This window comes from Vicia villosa, linkage group LG4, assembly GCF_029867415.1.
Source record: "Vicia villosa cultivar HV-30 ecotype Madison, WI linkage group LG4, Vvil1.0, whole genome shotgun sequence".
Taxonomy (NCBI): Eukaryota; Viridiplantae; Streptophyta; class Magnoliopsida; order Fabales; family Fabaceae; genus Vicia; species Vicia villosa.
The window spans coordinates 98,835,981-98,841,630 of record NC_081183.1 but is presented as its reverse complement, the minus strand read 5'-3'; the positions used below and the strand labels follow the sequence as shown (position 1 = coordinate 98,841,630).

Below are 5,650 nucleotides of genomic sequence, written 5' to 3'. Positions count from 1 at the left end.
TTTATAAATGGCATAACTCAAAAAATTGAAAGTTATTTCCACCATAAACATGTCTGAACTTACAGGATACCGAGACATTTCGACAAAATCAATGATGCCCTAAAAATCCCATATAGTCTTTTTGGCTTCCTTGATTTTATAGGGCATTATAATAAAAATTGTATTAAACATATCAGTTCTATCGGTTGAACATGGAATTGTACGTGTGTCCAATCTATTGACACGGAAAAATGAAGTGTCTTAAAATCGATATTTGAACCACAAAATTAGATGAAATTAAACTAGGAAAAATCAGTAGAATTGGCGATTTGGTCGATTTACTGGTCATGCCAAAAAAATTTATATATATTTTTTTTGGAATAACTCAAACCAGTATTATTTTGACATAAATCAAAAGGTGATTTAAAAGGAAAATAATATTAAACACTCAATATACTTCCTTCTTGTTTCTTTTCCCAATATACTTCCTTCTTGTTTCTTTACTCATTTGATCGCAGGTAGAGTTCGTATCATAGTAAGAGTTTTTTTTTCCAATTTTAGGTTTTGATATGATTTTGTTTTGTTATGAGAGAAATGTAATAATAGAATAAAGGCTTTGGAGAAATAATAACTTTCATTTTTCTTATGGTTAGATGTCTTGCTAGGAATTTTCTTTTAAATGGTTGAGTGTATTAGTAATAAAAAGTTTGAGAAATTGAGAGAAATTTATGTTTAGATGTTTAGAAGTACTTTTATTTCTAATTTTATAAATAAAATAATGGAAGCTAATATCTAAGATTAAATTAAGTTGGTTTTTATCTGTACGGTAATAGTTTTTAGGCATGTGAAATATTGTTTTCTTGTTGTAATCTTTTGTTAAAGTTGAAACATCTCATTATGTTACTTTACTTTATATTATGAGTGTGTTACTACTTGTTTGAATCTGTCACATGCAAGGGGGTATGTAATACGCCAAGGGAGTGTTATATGAGAAGGAAATTATTCAATAGAGTTTAAAGTTTAATGATACTAAATTACTAATATTATTATTCCATATGTGTTTTTACTTAAGTGTTATTACTTATTAGTAATGTAAGAAATTTATACTACGTCAAAAATGTGAAAATAACTTTGTTTTTAGACAAGAAAAATTGAACTTAAGGTCATTAGGAATACTTTTAGGTCAAATTGAGTATTAAAAATGATAATAAGATGTATTATAGTGTCAAAAGGGGTATGAGTTATTACCTGGCTCCCGCAATTCGATGAAGAACTTTTGAATTCATTATGAATAGATATTAATGGAGTATTGCAAAGAAGATTTGAGATTTTCAAAAAGGGATGCAAATATTTTGTGAAAAACTTAAGACATAACAAATTTAAAAAGAGTTAGGGTTTCGAGAACTAACCTTTTACAAAAGCTGAACAGGTATAATATTAAAAAGTCTAGTTCCGAGATTTATAAAAAGTGCAAGTACTTAACACCCTACTTTGGCATGTAATTCAAAATATATGAATCTTGATTGGACTCGTGACATGTGAAACGTGCATGTAAAAACACACTAGTTTACTTAAGACAAATAATCTTTAAACATGTCCATTTATCAACCAACACAACTTCTAATCGTTTGCCAATCAACAGAAACTCAGGGGACATGTGTTATTTGAGAAATTTAAATCTTATCAAGGGTGACACATGTGTGTAGATGGATTTTGAGGGTGGAGCATCTTGGAGACAAGGCTTAGCCTAGTTCAAGACAAACATAATTAAAAACTATCATTAGATTTTTCCATCTATATTTTTTTCAGGGCCGGCCCAATAAGGTCTGGGGCCCTGTTATAATTTAAAAAATGGGCCTAAATTTTAAAAATAAAATTACAATTTTAATAATTAAAAATAACGCACAAAGAAATTATATATTAATCATATGAAGCATCAAAAAACTTAAATTATTGTTTAAACTATAAATATCATTTCATACGATTTAAAGTATCTAACTATTTAAAAAGAGTCTTCCTATGAACACTTTTTGAAGCAAATTCATCCAATATCAACATTATCATTTTTAATAAGTACACTATCAACATTATCATTATCAATGAACATATTATCAAAATTTTCAACATCAAAATTATCAATATAACAACTTTCTTTTGGAATTTTGGGTTCTTTTATTAAAAATTTATCAAGAGCTATCCTGCTCGAGATTGAATTAACTCTTTAATTTTTTTCGTTCTATTACGCTAATAATTTCCACATTCATACTTTCTATTCTTAGGAGCAGGGGCGGATGCACATTAATGGCTTTGGGGGCTTAAGCCCCCACAAGAACAATTTTTTTCTTTAATGCCATTACCATATATATTTTTTAGAGCCCCATAAAATTTAAGTAGTCACATCACATTAATTTACACTTAACTACACGTCATAATTTTATCTTTTGTGTTTAACTTTATCTATTTCAATTGCTGTTTTTTAAATTCTTATTATAAATTCTTTCACTCTTTATAGAAATAGTTTCTCTTTAATTTGATATTTTATTTAAAAAGTGCTAGATGTGTAGTTAGTTTTGTTAGAAAATAAAATTTTTTTCGACCATAAATTTGGAAGAGAATAAAATATGCATTCGTATATGAAGGATGAACGATTCAATGGTTATATAATTTTATGTATAATAAAGTGTCATTTCAAGAACTCATCGGAGGTATAGTAGGCTTCAAAACTCAAGATTATATTTATAGTGTCATATTTGATAGTATTAGTAATAAAAAATATTAAATTTTTCTAGAATAAAGAAATCCATAAAAAATAAATATAATTTATATAAATTTCTATATAATTTGAATTTATATGTTATTATAATTATTTTAAAATTTGTAATATTTTTCTTTAGTCAAAATACTTACACAATTTTTTACCCCCACCAACAAAAATTTCTGGATCCGCCATTGCTTAGGAGGCACCTTAGGAGGCATGGTAAAAAAAACCTAGAATATTTCACTATGTCTGTTGATGATCAGTTTCGTAGTATTTACCAGCAAGTAAAATTGTGTTCCTACAATAAATTATTATATTAGTAGAAGCAAAAATCAATTTTTTTAAGTAGAGAAAATTAATAATTATTAATAAAAAGAATCGTTAGTAATCAAAATTAAGAATTAGAAGTTAATTGGGAAAACTAAACAAATTTTAAATTTATTTGTCTATTGGAATTAGAACTTAGTTAGCAAAACTATTAAACTAAACAAAATAAGTTTTTGTATCATCTACCAATGTTTTCCTTCATAGTTCATATCATATGAAAATGGAATGAGTATTAATTGACAATTGTCCAAATTGACACATTGAAAACTTGAAAAAACTAGTAACCCAACCATACAGTAAGTTGTAAATATATTTTCTTTTTTAGTCACTTTCATTCACCACCACCGATTTAAATATCAAATTCAAACATACATAAAAATTAATTATAAATAAAAAACACAAACAAACAATTAACAAGAACAACAAATCAACAGTACAAGTTTAACTAGTAAGTAGTAACTAACAAGAAGTGAAGAACACATAAATCCTGCAACATTTTAACTTACAAGTTACAAGATTCAAGAAACACATATTCTAATTTCAATATCAACAAACAAGAACAATAATATATTATTTAAATTTTTTTGCTAAATAAAAGAAAAATATTCTAATAAACTTACCATTGAGTCAATACTACACAACATCGTCGTCTTCGTTTTATCGTGTTGACGTCGACGTCGTCGTAAACTAATGGTTCTGACGGTGCGACAAAAGTAATGGCATTTAGTTTTTTGTTTTTTTTTTTTTTGATAACTATGGGGGCCAAGGCCCATAGTTTTTTGTTTTTGACAGAGGCAAAAAGCTTCCTTTTTTTACTGAAATTAAAGAACAATCAAAATAGCTTTTGATGGTTTTTATTTTGTTTTTGATGCAAGTGTACAGTAGCAACAAACAAAGAAAGAAGTAGAGAAACGTTTCAAATTTGACTTTTTGTATTCTCTTATAATATTTTTTTCATTTTCTATGTAATAATAACAAAAACAATTGGCCCCCACATGAATAAGGCCCAGCGCTACATGGCTTCCTGCCGGTAAAAGGTCGGGTATGTATTTTTTAAAATATATAACTAAGTTCCCTAAACTTTATTTTTAATCGTTAAAATTTAGTTTGTTAGTCTTTAAAATGGTTTAGAAAATATATATTAATATATGTTCACTTTACATAACCATGTTTCCTTTATTTACTTAAATAAATAACGGTAATTATAGAGTGACATTATAGATCTTCATGTCTTCCAAAAGTAAAAGTCTTTTTAGCCTGTAAAAAATAAATGAAATTTTTGATAAATATAAATCAAAGTATTAGAGAAATCATATGATTAAAAACATTGCAAACTTCAAATAAAATTACAAAGCTTTAAAATAAAAGAATTATTTTTCAACTTAACTGTTAAACACATTTACATCCATGTCCATCACACTTAGGAGCATATTTAAATGGAGGAAAACACCATAAAGATTTACAATCAGAGTCTTCAATACATTCTTTCTGTGAAATAAAAGTAATAAATAAAAGTTGTTAAAAGGACTTGAAAAGTTGTATATATGTAAAGAAGAAAATAATCAAAGTATTACAAAAATTATATTTCAACTTAACTCCAAGTACATTTGCATTCATTCTTATAGCACTCTAGAACATTAGGAGGAATACACACGTCAAATTTGCAATCATCATCAGAAATACATCCTATAAAATAAAAAAGAAATAATAATTATTAAATAAAGATGAAAAATTATATAAAAAATGAAGAGATAAATTACTAAAAAAATACTGGAAAAGTTGTTTACCTTTGGTGGGCACTAAAACAAGTGTAAAAGTATGTTTGTAAATTATATATTTAGCACAATGGTTTTGTCTTTTAAGTAAATTAAATTAATTCATGGTAGAATTATTTTGCAAAGCCAGAAAAAAGTAATTACCTTTTAAAAGTACTTTGCTTCCAACACTTAGAACTTCACTAGTAGCCTTTGAAAGTTCGGGTGTTACAACAAGTAACAAGAAAACAAAGATGATCATAACATAAACAATCTTGAGAAAAATAGCCATATTTGTAATCATATAAATGTTAGAAACTTAAAACTGATCTACAGTTTATAGTAAACAAAATCCAAAATTGTATTAATATTAATTAATAACTTTTTAGCTCTTATTCAGTTTCAAGAAATTATTCCTAAAATTATAATCGTTTTAAATGTCTCCTAAATATATTAAGATCTTGTGTTTGTCCCTTTAGTTTACTCTTTAAATCATTCGACCTCACATTAGTAAATGTGTCATATTTTTTACTAACCTTTCATAATTGTTTAACGTTTCATGATAAAAAGAGACTATAATCTTAAGGATAAGTAATAACTGTATTTTACAATATATTAGTTATAGGAATAATAATGGAACAATGTAGGTACTACATATATTGATTAAAAAGTGAAACGAAGTAGATTGATGCAACAATCTCAAATTTTTTGATTTCTCTATATACTAAATGCTCATTACTTCATTTGAGTAATAAGTGATTTGGTTACTATGAAAACCTCTACCTTTAGGGCCCGTTTGGTGTGCAGGATAGGATAGAGACATGATAGGATA

The 5,650-nt window shown here is 26.5% G+C and overlaps 1 long non-coding RNA gene across 2 annotated transcripts; it reads right to left on the bottom strand.

Moving 5' to 3' along the window:
- Positions 1 to 3,245: 3,245 nt before the first annotated feature.
- On the bottom strand, positions 3,246 to 5,129 carry LOC131599388 (uncharacterized). 2 transcript variants are annotated; one of them, XR_009282735.1, is made up of 4 exons: positions 4,984 to 5,129; positions 4,661 to 4,750; positions 4,452 to 4,552; positions 3,246 to 4,321 (listed from the first exon to the last, which is right to left on the bottom strand). It is a non-coding gene; the product is annotated as an uncharacterized LOC131599388 (long non-coding RNA). The 2 variants fall into 2 exon arrangements; XR_009282734.1 differs by having other exon boundaries at positions 4,452 to 4,750.
- Between the last annotated feature and the right edge of the window lie 521 nt (positions 5,130 to 5,650).